Here is a 12,024-nt window from a genome sequence, read left to right as displayed (position 1 = left end):
GGGATCCCCACCTCACACTCAGGGCTCCTACCTCACACTCAGAGCTCCCACCTCACACTCAGGGATCCCACCTCACACTCAGGGATCCCACCTCACACTCAGGGCTCCCACCTCACACTCAGAGCACCTCACCTCACACTCAGGGCTCCCACCTCACACTCAGGGTTCCCACCTCACACTCAGGGCTCCCACCTCACACTCAGGGCTCCCACCTCACACTCAGGATTCCCCACCTCACACTCAGGGCTCCCCACCTCACACTCAGGGCTCCCACCTCACACTCAGAGCTCCCACCTCACACTCAGGGATCCCACCTCACACTCAGGGCTCCCACCTCACACTCAGGGCTCCCACCTCACACTCAGGGTTCCCACCTCACACTCAGGGATCCCACCTCACACTCAAGGTTCCCACCTCACACTCAGAGCTCCCACCTCACACTCAGGGCTCCCTCCTCACACTCAGGGATCCCACCTCACCCTACAGACCTTTCTCTGTACTTGACCTCTTTCTGCTTGAAGACGGCGTGAGGGCCTCCTGCACTGTGGGTGAGGTGACCTGGTATCCATGTTTGTAGGACTGAATTTCAACAGGTTCCCTCTGGAATAATAGACACCTGACCTGTAGAAGTGACCTTGCAATTGTGCCTGGGTGAGGAAAATGATTTGGAGAAAAAGCTTCCTTCAAACGTGTGCAGAGAACGTGACCCACTCAGCCGCGGGAGGAGTGTGGGGAGAACACGGCAAGTGGCGTGTTCTGTGGGTCTGTGACTGCAGGTGTTTAGATAACACTATACTGAGTTCTGAACGTAAGTAAATGTGTCGTGTCCCCAGTTCTATGAAGTGGTCAAATTTCTTGCCAAACTAGCTTCACCATACGAGTGACCGCAGCTGTGGGCCCCAGATGGCAGGAAGCACGCTCTGAGTGGGTGTGGCTGTGGAAACCACCCCAGGGTGTCCCCATCCCGGTCCCATCCCAGAACCATGGCTGCAGCAGGGACATGGCAAAGGGAGCTAGGGTCACCGTGTGAGTGAGGCTGTGAGTCAGCTGACCTTGACCTAGAGAAACTGATGCTAGGTCATCTGGGGGAGTCCTTAGCTGGCGGAGGGTGGCGAGGAGATCGTGTGCCTGAGGAGGAGGAGACTTGCCCGACCGGCTTTGATGACGGGAGGGGATCGCGGGCCAGCAACGTGGGAATTCCTAGCCGCTGGAAAAGGTCGAGGAGGGGTTTCCCAGACAGTCTCCAGAAGGAATATAGCTTCGCCATCACCTCGATCTTAGCCCAGTGAGACCTCTGCCAGACTTCCGACCTCTAGAACTGTAAGATAATGAATGTGTACTGGTTTGAGCCTGTACCTTTGTGGTGATTTGTTACAGCAGCAACAGGACACTGATCCTGCTGGGGTGTTGGGGCGGCAGTCCTGAAGGTCAGGTCCCGTGAGGCACACAGCTCCTGATAGTGCGCTGGCACGCGCACAGGTGTTTCTTCCCCGTGTTCCTTTCTCTCCCTCCCTGTCACCATCTGACTTGCAGCTGCATCGTCCTTCGCTTGAACTGTTTCAACAGCTCTCTAAGGAGATCCCCGCTCTGCAGGCTCACCGCGGCTCCCCACTTCAGCAGGGGCTCTTTCTAACCCAAACCACTGCCCTGGACAAGCGCCTGCCAAGACGTGTGCTCCGCAGGTGGGGCGGGGCCCCCACAAGCCCATCCCTGCAGGCTCACCGCCAAATATGCGCACCAAGACTGAAAACAGTGAGCCACATGCCTCTGTGTATATGTTATGAATCAAGTTGTCCAATGGGTAAACAAAGTGTGTTTTGTTCTTCTGCCTTAGAAATCCAGATTCCAATTTGCAATTTTCAGACATCGCAGAGTTCCAGGCAGACATGTGGGTTCCCAGCCCAGGCCCCTGACCTGCCTCTGACCCCCTTCTCCACTTACTCCTGGTTCTCTCCTGCTCCACGAGAGACCATGACAACCCCATCAAACCCTCTGCCAGTAGCCACACCTGGGCCACTTACCCTGCCCACGAGTACCTGCTGGTGGAATGGTCTGACCTCGGAAGTGGACCCTGGGTTGAACCAACCCAAACCATTGAAGCTGACTTCAGGGCCACTGGGCGAGGAATTCTGGGATCTTGTTACCCAGGTCCTGGTCTAGAAGGTGAGGCAACAGGTTCCTGAGGGCACGTGTCCTGGTCCTGACGATCTCCTCCCGGGGAGGAGTGACGGAGCAGGTGGTCTAATGTGAGGACGGGGCAGGGCTGTCTTCCGAGGGCCCTGCTTCTCCACCCCTCAGCCCCCACCCCCCATGCAGTGTGCTAAGTGACATCGACATGTCTGCTGGGTTTCAGCCAAATGTGATGTCTTCCCCTCCGTACTTTTGTTTATGCAGCACCCGTCTGTGGGATGTCAAGCCATAGATTGTTCCTCTCCTTGAACTGTAGCTTCTAGTTTCTGTGCCCCTAAACTCCGGGCACAGCAAGCCGTCAGTTACATCTTGGCAACTAATTGACCTGATTTTGTGACATGAAAATGGAGTGCATTAATTAAAGAATTGAAAAGACTCTTTCTTTTCCTTAACCACTGGTAGACACATCAGGCAGCCGTACAGAACACAACCCGTTCCGGGTAGGGAAGCATCAGGAGCAACAGTAACGACGTTATTACTGGAGCCAGGAGAGACTCCAGGTCAGCGGAGTGGAGCTCTGCGGGAACGGGAGGTCTCTCCAAGCACAGTGACTGGCCAAGTCAAGGTGCTGTCCTTGCATGTTGTCAACAACATGATGACCTGGAGGCGGACACTTGAGGGGAGTTGGAGCCCCGCTGCTCCTTCCCATCAGGGTGTCCCCTGTGCTGTGTTCACCGTGGATCATACTTAGGAAGGTAGCATTTCCTTACTTCCGAGAAGCCTAACATCTAACCCGGCCTGTCACCAAACAAAGAGAACATAGTGCAGCAGAGGCAGCCCTGCTGGTTTATTTTTTATTGCATTTATTGGGGTGACACTGGTTAATAAGATTATATAGGTTTCAAGTGTATATTTCTATGATACATGATCTGTATATTGCATTGTGTGCTCACCACCCAAAGTGACATCATCTTTCCTCACCATACATTTGACCCCTTTGCCAGTCTCTTTCTATTATAGCCCATCTAACGAATGCCAAGTAAGAAGAGTTCGTTACAGTTTAACTCAAATTCCCTGACAACCAATGATTCTGAGCCCCTTGTCTTGGGCTTAGTGGCCATTGACATAGCTCCTTTGAAGTGGGTCTTTTTTTCCTTTTTTAATTTGGCTGTTTTTATTCTTTTATTTTTTTATTTGGAGGAATTTAAAAATATGCGTTTTGAACAAAAGTGCTTTGTTAAATATATGGATTATGAATAATTCTGGAGTTTGTAATTTGCCTTTTTATTGTCTTCATGTCTTTTTTTTTTTATCCTCACCTGAAGACATTTTTGCATTTATCTGCAGATAGAGCAGGAGGGAGAGAGGGAGGAAGAGAGAGAGAGAAACATCAATGTGAGAGAGACACATTGAATGGCTGCCAACGGGGGCCACAAACCACAACCGAGGTACGTGCCCTTAGCGGGAACTGAACTCGGGACTCTCTGGTCCACAGGCTGACGCTCTAAACACTGAGCCAAACTGACCAGGGCTCTTCATGTCTTTTTAAGAGAAAAAAGTTAATTTTGATATAATTCAATTTATATATATATATTTTTATGATTAGGGCTTCTTCTTTTATAAGAAGTCTTTGCCCACGCCAAGTGTGCAAACATGTCTTTCTGTGCTTCTTACAAGTTTTATTATTCAGGCTTTTACATTTATGGCTATGATCGATCTTGAATTAGTTTTTTTTTAATCCTCACACGAGGATATATTTATTGTTTTTTGTTTTATTTTGTTTTGTTTTGTTTTTTAGCGAGAGGAAGTGGGGAGGAGAAGGAGAGAGAAAACCACTGATATGACCTGGACTAGGGACCAAACCCACAACCTAGGTGTGTGCCCTGACCAGGAATGGAATCCATCACCTCTGGTGTACAGAATGACGCTCCAACAACTGAGCCACCCAGCCAGGGCTTGACTTATTTATTTTTTTAATCCTCACCTGAGGACATTTTTGTTTTGCATTTACCTTCAGATAGGGCAAGAGGGAGACAGGGAGGAAGAGAGAGAGAAAAACATTGATGTGAGAGAGATATAGCGAGTGGTTGCCACCCACACGACCCCAACCAGGGCCAGGGATAAACTGCAACCCCCTTAGCGGGGGCCGAACCTGGGTCTCTCTGGTCCACAGGCCAGGGTGACTTATTTTTTATATATGGAGGAAGATAAGGGAACAGGGTTTAATTTTTTAAGGCTCTTTTCCTTTTCATTTACTTGGCAACTTAGGCATAAGGCAAAATTGGTACATTTTCACCCTAGGTATTTTTTACCCGAGGACATTTTTCCATTTTTTGTTCAGATAGAGCAGGACGGAGAGAGAGGAAGAGAGGGAGAGAAACATTTAATATACTTTCCTCAAAAAATACTGAATTAAAGTTCTTGTCAACCCTTCCCCCATGAAGCTATCTGGGCCTGGGCTTTTGTTTGCTGGGAGAGACTTGATTACATCTTCAATTTCCTCAGTTGTTATTGTTCTGTTCAAGTTTTCTATCTCTTTTTGGTTCAGTTTTGGGAGACTATGTATTTCCAGAAATTTGTCCATTTCACCTTGATTGTCCAATTAGCGTATAATTGTTCATAGTATTTGTTAACAATCTTTTTTTGGTGTCAGTTGTTACTTCTCTTTTGTTTCTGATTTTGTGTATTTGAGTTCTCTCTCTCTCTTGGTGAGTCTGGCTAGGGGTCCATAAATTGTTTTTATCTTTTTAAAGAACCAGCTCTTTGTTTCATTGATCTTTTGAGTTGTTTTCTTTTCTTTTTTTAGTTTCTATGTCATTTATTTCTGCTCTGATCTTTACTATTTCCTTCCTTCTACTTGCTCTGGGGTTTTCTTTTTGTTTGCTTTCTAGTTCTTTAAGTTGTGAGGTTAGATAGCCTATTAGAAATTTTTCTTGGTTCTTGAGGTAGGCCTGTAGTGCTATGAACTTCCCTCTCAGAACTGCTTTTGCTGCATCCCATAGATTTTGTGTTGTTGTGTCTTCATTTTCATTGGTTTCCAGGAAGTTTTTAATTTCTTCCTTGATCTCCTCGGTAACCCATTCATTGTTTAATAACATGTTATTTAGCTTCCATGTGTTCAAATGTCTTTGCATGTTCTTGTTGCAATTGAATTCTAGTTTCATGCCATTGTGATCTGAGAAGATGCTTGATATGATTTCAATGTTCTTGAATTTGTAGAGACTTAGTTTGTGTCCTAACATGTGGTCTATCTTTGAGAATGTCCCATGTGCACTTGAGAAGAATGTGAATTCTGTAGTTTTGGCATGTAATTCTCTGTAGATATCTATTAAATCCATTTGATCTAATGCATCAGTTATAGTCTCTGTATCCGTGTTAATATTTTGTCTAGAGGATCTATCCAGTGATGTCAGCAGGGTGTTGAAGTCCCCTACTATGATTATGTTGTCATTGTTTTTTCCTTTGAAGTCCTCCCGAATTTTTTAATATATTTGGGTGCTTCTATATTGGATGCAGATATGTTTACCAAGCTTATGCCTTCCTGTTGAATAGATCCTTTCCATATTATGTAGTGGCCTTCTTTGTCTCTAGTTATGGCCTTCATTTTGAAGTCTAGTTTATCAGATATGAGTATTGCTACCCCAGCTCTTTTTTCCTTTCCTTTTGCTTGGAGATTTGTTTCCATCCCTTCACTTTCAACCTATGTGAGTCTTTTGTTGTGAGGTGGGTCTCTTGGAAACAACATATAGATGAGTCATGATTTCTTATCCAGTCAGCTACTCTGTGTCTTTTGATAGGAGTGTTCAATCCATTTTCATTTAAGGTTATTATTGATATGTACTTTTTTATTGCAGTTATATTTTTCTTCCTATTTCTTCTACTAATTATAGCAGTCCCCTTAACGTTTCTTCCAGCGTTTGTTAGGTGCTAATATATTTTCATAGACTTTTTTTTTTTTTTTTGTCTGGGAAGCTCTTTATTTCACCTTCTGTTTTGAATGATAGTCTTGCTGGATAGAATAGTCTTGGATTCAGATCCTTGTTTTTCACGGACTTGATTACTTCATACCATTCTCTTATGGCCTGTAGTGTTTCTGTTGAGAAGTCCACTTAGAGCCTTATGGGGGTTCCTTTGTAGGTAACCTGTTGCTTACCTCTTGCTGCCTTTAGGATTCTCTCTTTGTCTTTAATTTTTTATTTTAATTTTGATGTGTCTTGATGTGGGTCTGTTTGGGTTCTTCTTACTTGAAGTTTTCTGTGCTTCTTGTATTTGTATGTCTTTTTCCTTCAACAAGTTAGAAAGTTTTCTATCACTATTTCTTCAAATTTATTCTCTAACCCTTGCTCATTTTTGTCTTCTTCTGGACCTCCTATGAAGTGGATGTCATTACGTTTCATATTGTTTCACAGTTTTTTTAGGCTATCTTCTTGTTTTTAAATTGTTTTTTCTTTTTGGTTCTCTGAATGTGTGATTTTTTCTGCTCTTTTTAATTCACTGATCTGATTCTTGGCCTCCTCTACTCTGCTGGTTATTCCTTTCAATATGTTCTTTATTTTTGGTATGTCATTCTTCATTTCCAATTGATTGGTTTTCAATGCTTCTATATTTTTACTCATGCTGTTGAACTTCCTCATGATTATTACTCTGAACTCTCCCTCTGATATCTTGCTCAATTCCCTTTTATTTAATTCATCCTCTGTTGAATTATCTTGTTCTTTCATTTGGGATTTGTTTCTTTGTTTCACCATTTTGGCTGTCTAGTTGGTTTTGGAGCCTGCCAAATTCACCATTTTGGCTATCTAGTTGGTTTTGGAGCCTGCCAAATTTTCCCTGTGGGTGTTGGTGTTCCACTGGTTGTGGCTCCCTCTACTGGGTTTTGATGAGTGTGGGAGGACCCACATTAAACACCACAGTCCCGGGTAGGTTTGCAAGTCCAGCAAAGATTTATTTATCCTCTAGCTTTTTGCCTGGAGGCTATTAGTCTCAGTTACATAACAAGCCTTGGGTTGTATCCCTCAACTAAATGAAAAAATCCCTCAGGTGTTTAGGGTAAGAAGATTTCCAGAGGGTGGGGCAGATGCTTGCTGGCTGTGAATGCGCCTCAATTTTCATGTCTCTGGCTTGGCTGGGTGATCTTAAATTCCTGAAGAAGAGGCTGTTGTTTCTCCCTGGGGCTCTGGTGCTTTTTGAGTTACATGGCTACTATCCTATGAGGGAGTGATTCAGCACAAAACTCCCAGTGCCCTCCAAATCCTGAGTCTCTCTACCCATTTCCAGTCCAGTCTGCCCTTTCTCTGCCAGAGCCCAAGGTGAGTGGCTGTAGCTAATTTAGTGCTCTGTCCTGGCCCTCTGCGCTGTGAAGCTGGCTTGGGATTTTAACCCCCAGGGAGCTGCTCACAGCTAAAACAGCTGCTGTCCGTGGACTCCCAGCCCACCCTCTCTCATCTCTGCAGTTCCTACTAGGTTTGATTTAGTGTCCTTTTTCTGTCCCTGGTTATATCGGTTCTCTCCAGCTGCTTTTCTGTTGTTTTTTTCCCAGTGATTTGTCTTTATGTTAGCTGTAATTCCAGTTTGGTCCTGGGAGATGGTCTGTGTAGCTTTCATTCACTTTGCCACCATTTTGAAATCTGAGTTATTTTCTTTCTCAAAATAATTATCTGGAGATGAATCCAGGTTGTTTCAGGTATAAATAGTTTTTTTCCTGTTTATTGTTATAGTATTTCATGGTGTGAGCATACTAGCTTGTTTATGCATTCACCCATTGAAGGACATCTGCATTTCCACCCCTCACCGCTAGTTTTTGGCTCTTGCCAATAAAGTTGCTATAAACACTTCTGTAGAGATTTTTATGTGAACATAATTTAATTTCTCTGACATAAATGCCAAGGAGTACAATTGCTGTGATGTGTGATGCTTATTTGTTAGTATGGCTGTTGCATGTTTGCTGTTTAGAAACTGCAAATTTGTTTTCTGGAACAATATGAATGATCAGTTTCTCCCCATCCTCACCAGCATTTGGTGTTGTCATTGTTTTTAATTTTTTCATTTTAGCCATTCTGACAGATGTGCAGTGACACCGCATTTTGGTTTTACTTTACATTTCCCTACTGGCTAATGACGGCGAATATCTTCATTAGTGGATTTACCATCTGTATATTCTCTTCAGCGAAATGTCTGTTCATGTCTTTTGCTCATTTTCTAATTGGACTTTTTTCTACTATTGAATTTTAAGCATTCAATACATATCTTAGGTACCAGTCCTGTGGTTTGCAGTTTCTCCTTGCCCAGAGCATGTCTTTGGGCACGAAAGGGTTGTTTTCAGAGCAAAAGTTTTAAGTTTTGATGAAGTCAAATATATCAGTTTTTCCTTTTATGGATCATGTTTTTGTTATCAGTTTCTAGAACCCTTTGCCTGCCTTGGATCTTGAAGATATGCTACTTTTGTCCCTAAAAGTGTTATTGTTTTGCATTTTATATTTAAATCATAATTTATTTTGAGTTAGTTTTTCTAAATGATCTGAGACATGTCAAAAAATTTTGTTTGTTTGTTTACCTATAGACATCTAATTACTCCACCATCATTTCTCCATTGAGTTGCTTTTGAGTTGACTCCATCCACTGAGTTTTTGTTTTAGTTACTATATTTCCAGTTCTCAAATTTCCAATGTCTTCTGTTTGTTTGCTGAGGCTTTCAATTTTTTAATTAGTTTTTCAACATGTTTTTAATTGCTTGTTGAAACATTTTTATAACGGATGCTTTAAAATCTGTTATATATTTCTAACAACGCTGTCATCTAAGACTTGGTATCTATTGGTTGCCTTTTTCATTCATTTAAGATTTTCCTGGCTCTTGGCATGACAAATGATTTTTAGTTGCAACTTGGTTCTTTGAGTATTATAAGACTTGCATCTTATTTATACCTTCTGTTTTAGGGAAGGGGGTGGGATTGGGTAGAAGTCTAGATTTCCTCTCCTTCATTTCATTAATACTTGGCATGGATGGTGGCAGAGGGAAGCTCTTTGTTCCTCTTGGATGGAGGTAAAAACCTGTCTCCCCATGTGGCTGTGGGGAGAGGGCTTTCCTTACTCCCCAGTCAGGATGAAGGTCTCAGCCTTCTCTGGTACTAGTCCAGGGGGAGCTTTCAGTGACTGTGACACCCTGGGAGGCTGAAAGTCTAGACATGTTGCTCAGCCTTTGCTGGCACAGTGAGGTGGGGCCAGAGGTGTGTGTGTTGCAGTGGAGAGGTTATAGCTACAAGTTTTCTCTCTTTGGTAAACACACCAAGCATTTGGGAGGGCTTTTGACTTTCTTTTTAAAATATGTACCTATTGTTGCCCTGGCCGTTTTTGCTCGGTGGTTAGAGCGTAGGCCCGTGGACCAGAGAGTCCCGGGTTCTGTTCCTGCTAGGGGCACGTACCTTGGTTGCAGTTTGTCCCCGGCCCCAGTTGGGGTTGTGTGGGTGGCAGCCAGTCGATGTGTCTCTCTCACATTGATGTTTCTCTCTCTCTCTTCCTCCCACTATATCTGAAGATGAATGCAAAAATGTCCTTGGGTGAGAAATAAATAAATAAATAAATAAATAAATAAATAAATAAATAAATACCTATTGTTGCTTCTGTATTGTAGGCTTTTCAGCACCCAGACTGAGCTGTTTGAGGCAACAAGGAGACCCAGGGAACTCATCACTGGGTTGTTCTTTGTGTCCCAATGTCTTCAGTCAGTCTGCTTTCTTCTCTCCTCTTTTCAGACTCTAATTCTGCTTATTTATATATCATACCCAAGGGCATTTATTACAATTATTGCAAGGAATATGGAAAGTATCTCTACTGCATTTTCTTGGAAGCAGAGTCTCATTTTTCTTTTTCACTGTCTTTCTCTTTCTAGTACATTCCCGCTATGGTGCCCATTAAAATTTACTGATTAATGGCATACTGAAATGTTCAGTTGATCCATGAGATTTTAACCTAACTTGAGCCTACCTTTACCCTTAATGGGAGCAGAGTGGGAAGGTTGTAAAAGTGCATTCTATCTCTATAACCTTAAAATAAAGTCGAGGTTGGAAGAGAAAGGAACAGGAAATACATCACTTCCTATTCCCGACAGCTTCCTGCTGACAGCTCAGGGGTACTGCCGTCGTCCTAGCAACCCTGAGCAGAGCTGGGAGCCAAGGCCTCCACGGGGCAGTCCTCACACACAGGGAAACCCCTCCACTGCCTTTCTTGTCTCAGGTGTATTACTTGTGGACCATACACATATAAGACATCATTTTTTCTCCTATTAGCGTGTCATTCTGGGGATGTGGAGATCTGTAGTTGGAATCCTAGCCTTCCTCTCTCCTTTCCTGTAAGTGCCCCGAAAGGACCAGCTGCACCCATCCCTCAGGGTCTGCTCAAGGACTGGTTTCCTTTTTTTTATCCTCACCCGAGGACATTTTTTCTTTTTTCTTTCCCTTTTTTTTTTTGTTCAGATAGAGTGGGAAGGAGAGAGAGAAACATCAATGTGAAAGAGACACATTGAGTGGCTGCCACCCCCAGGACTCAACCAGGGCCTGGGACAAACTGAGGTACGTGCCCTTAGCGGGAACCGAACCCCGGTCTCTCTGGACCGCAGGCCGATGCTCTAACCGCTGAGCCAAACTGGCCAGGCCAAGGCCTGGTTTTCTTAAAAAGCTTTCCCTGTGAAACAAACCAACACACACCACCCTGCTGCTCTCCTCTGCAAGGTCTAGCGGTAGGCGGCGGCTGCCCGCTGGAGCAGAGGCCTGGGGACCAGACCTGGAGCCGGGGCGGCGAGCGCGAGGCTGAAGCCACACTGAGCCCGTGCCCGGTGGGCAAGCGCCTGCCACTTGGCTGGGAATTTGCTGAAAGCAGAGAACAAGTGACGAATGACGATTCTGAGAGAGACTTGGAGAACACTTTCCAGGAATGGAGTCTCAGGACCATGTAACAGCAGCTGCTTTAGCTGTGGAAATCGAAAATCAAAGGAATCCCAGCAGTCAGATAGGCTGCCTGAGTAACACTCGTATTTCTCTGAGATTATTATTTGTGATAACTCTTCCTCTGGTGGCAGCTCATTTAAAACTCATTGTGTGCCTTACTCAGCTAAACGGAGGCAAAGAAATCCTATCAGAAAATCCGTCCATTCCTCCGAAAGTGTTCAAGCAAGAGGTGCATCCAGGGGCCAAGACCACTGACTTTTAAAGCTACTTTTGAAAGATTCAAGAAAAATAAACGTAAAAACAGGAAGTATAAGCCAACAGGAAGACCAAGGGGAAGAACAAAGGGAAGGAAAAACACCAGGTCACAAATAAATAGGAAACAATTTAAAGCTCAAAGACCTCAGTTCCTATGTTTGGAATTGGCAAAGGGCTAAAAACGTTCATTCCTTTGGAGAAGAACTTGCACCTTGAGCAAGAAGTGGCAAGAGGACTTTCAACGCCTTGAAAACTGAAGGGTGAATACCAGCTCACGGACTCCTTGAGACGGATGGATGCTGGCGAGGACTTAGAAAAAGAAGACCTTGATAGTTGTAGATGTAAACACACGTATTTCATAGTAAGTTCTGAACTACCAGAGAAGATGAATGTATATTTAGAACAAGAATATACTGAAGAAGCTGTTTTGTCTAAAGAGAGAGTATCAAAGTCCAAAAACATCAGACAGAAGACAGAATGGCCTGAATGGAGGTAGGAATAGGAATGCCATGGGTTTTATCTCAAGAACACTGTATGAACTTAACGGTATTTGTATATCCTGGACCCCTGTACTGTTCTAGGAGTGCATATGATTTGAACTGACTCATGTCTAGAGGGTGTCTGAACTTGAGAAACCAGGTAGATCCATCTACTCTGACCCAAACCATGGCCCAAAAGGAAATTGCTTCAAGGAATTGGG

At 44.1% G+C, this 12,024-nt stretch overlaps 1 pseudogene; it reads left to right on the top strand.

The window, feature by feature from the left end:
* Window positions 1-11,055: 11,055 nt before the first annotated feature.
* On the top strand, window positions 11,056-11,816 carry LOC118640729 (annotated as a pseudogene).
* Window positions 11,817-12,024: the final 208 nt, after the last annotated feature.

The sequence above is a fragment of the Molossus molossus genome, unplaced genomic scaffold (assembly GCF_014108415.1).
Source record: "Molossus molossus isolate mMolMol1 unplaced genomic scaffold, mMolMol1.p scaffold_m16_p_23, whole genome shotgun sequence".
In the NCBI taxonomy this organism is placed as follows: domain Eukaryota; kingdom Metazoa; phylum Chordata; class Mammalia; order Chiroptera; family Molossidae; genus Molossus; species Molossus molossus.
Note: the sequence above shows the minus strand (reverse complement) of the source record. Positions and strands in the feature narration are given on the sequence as shown.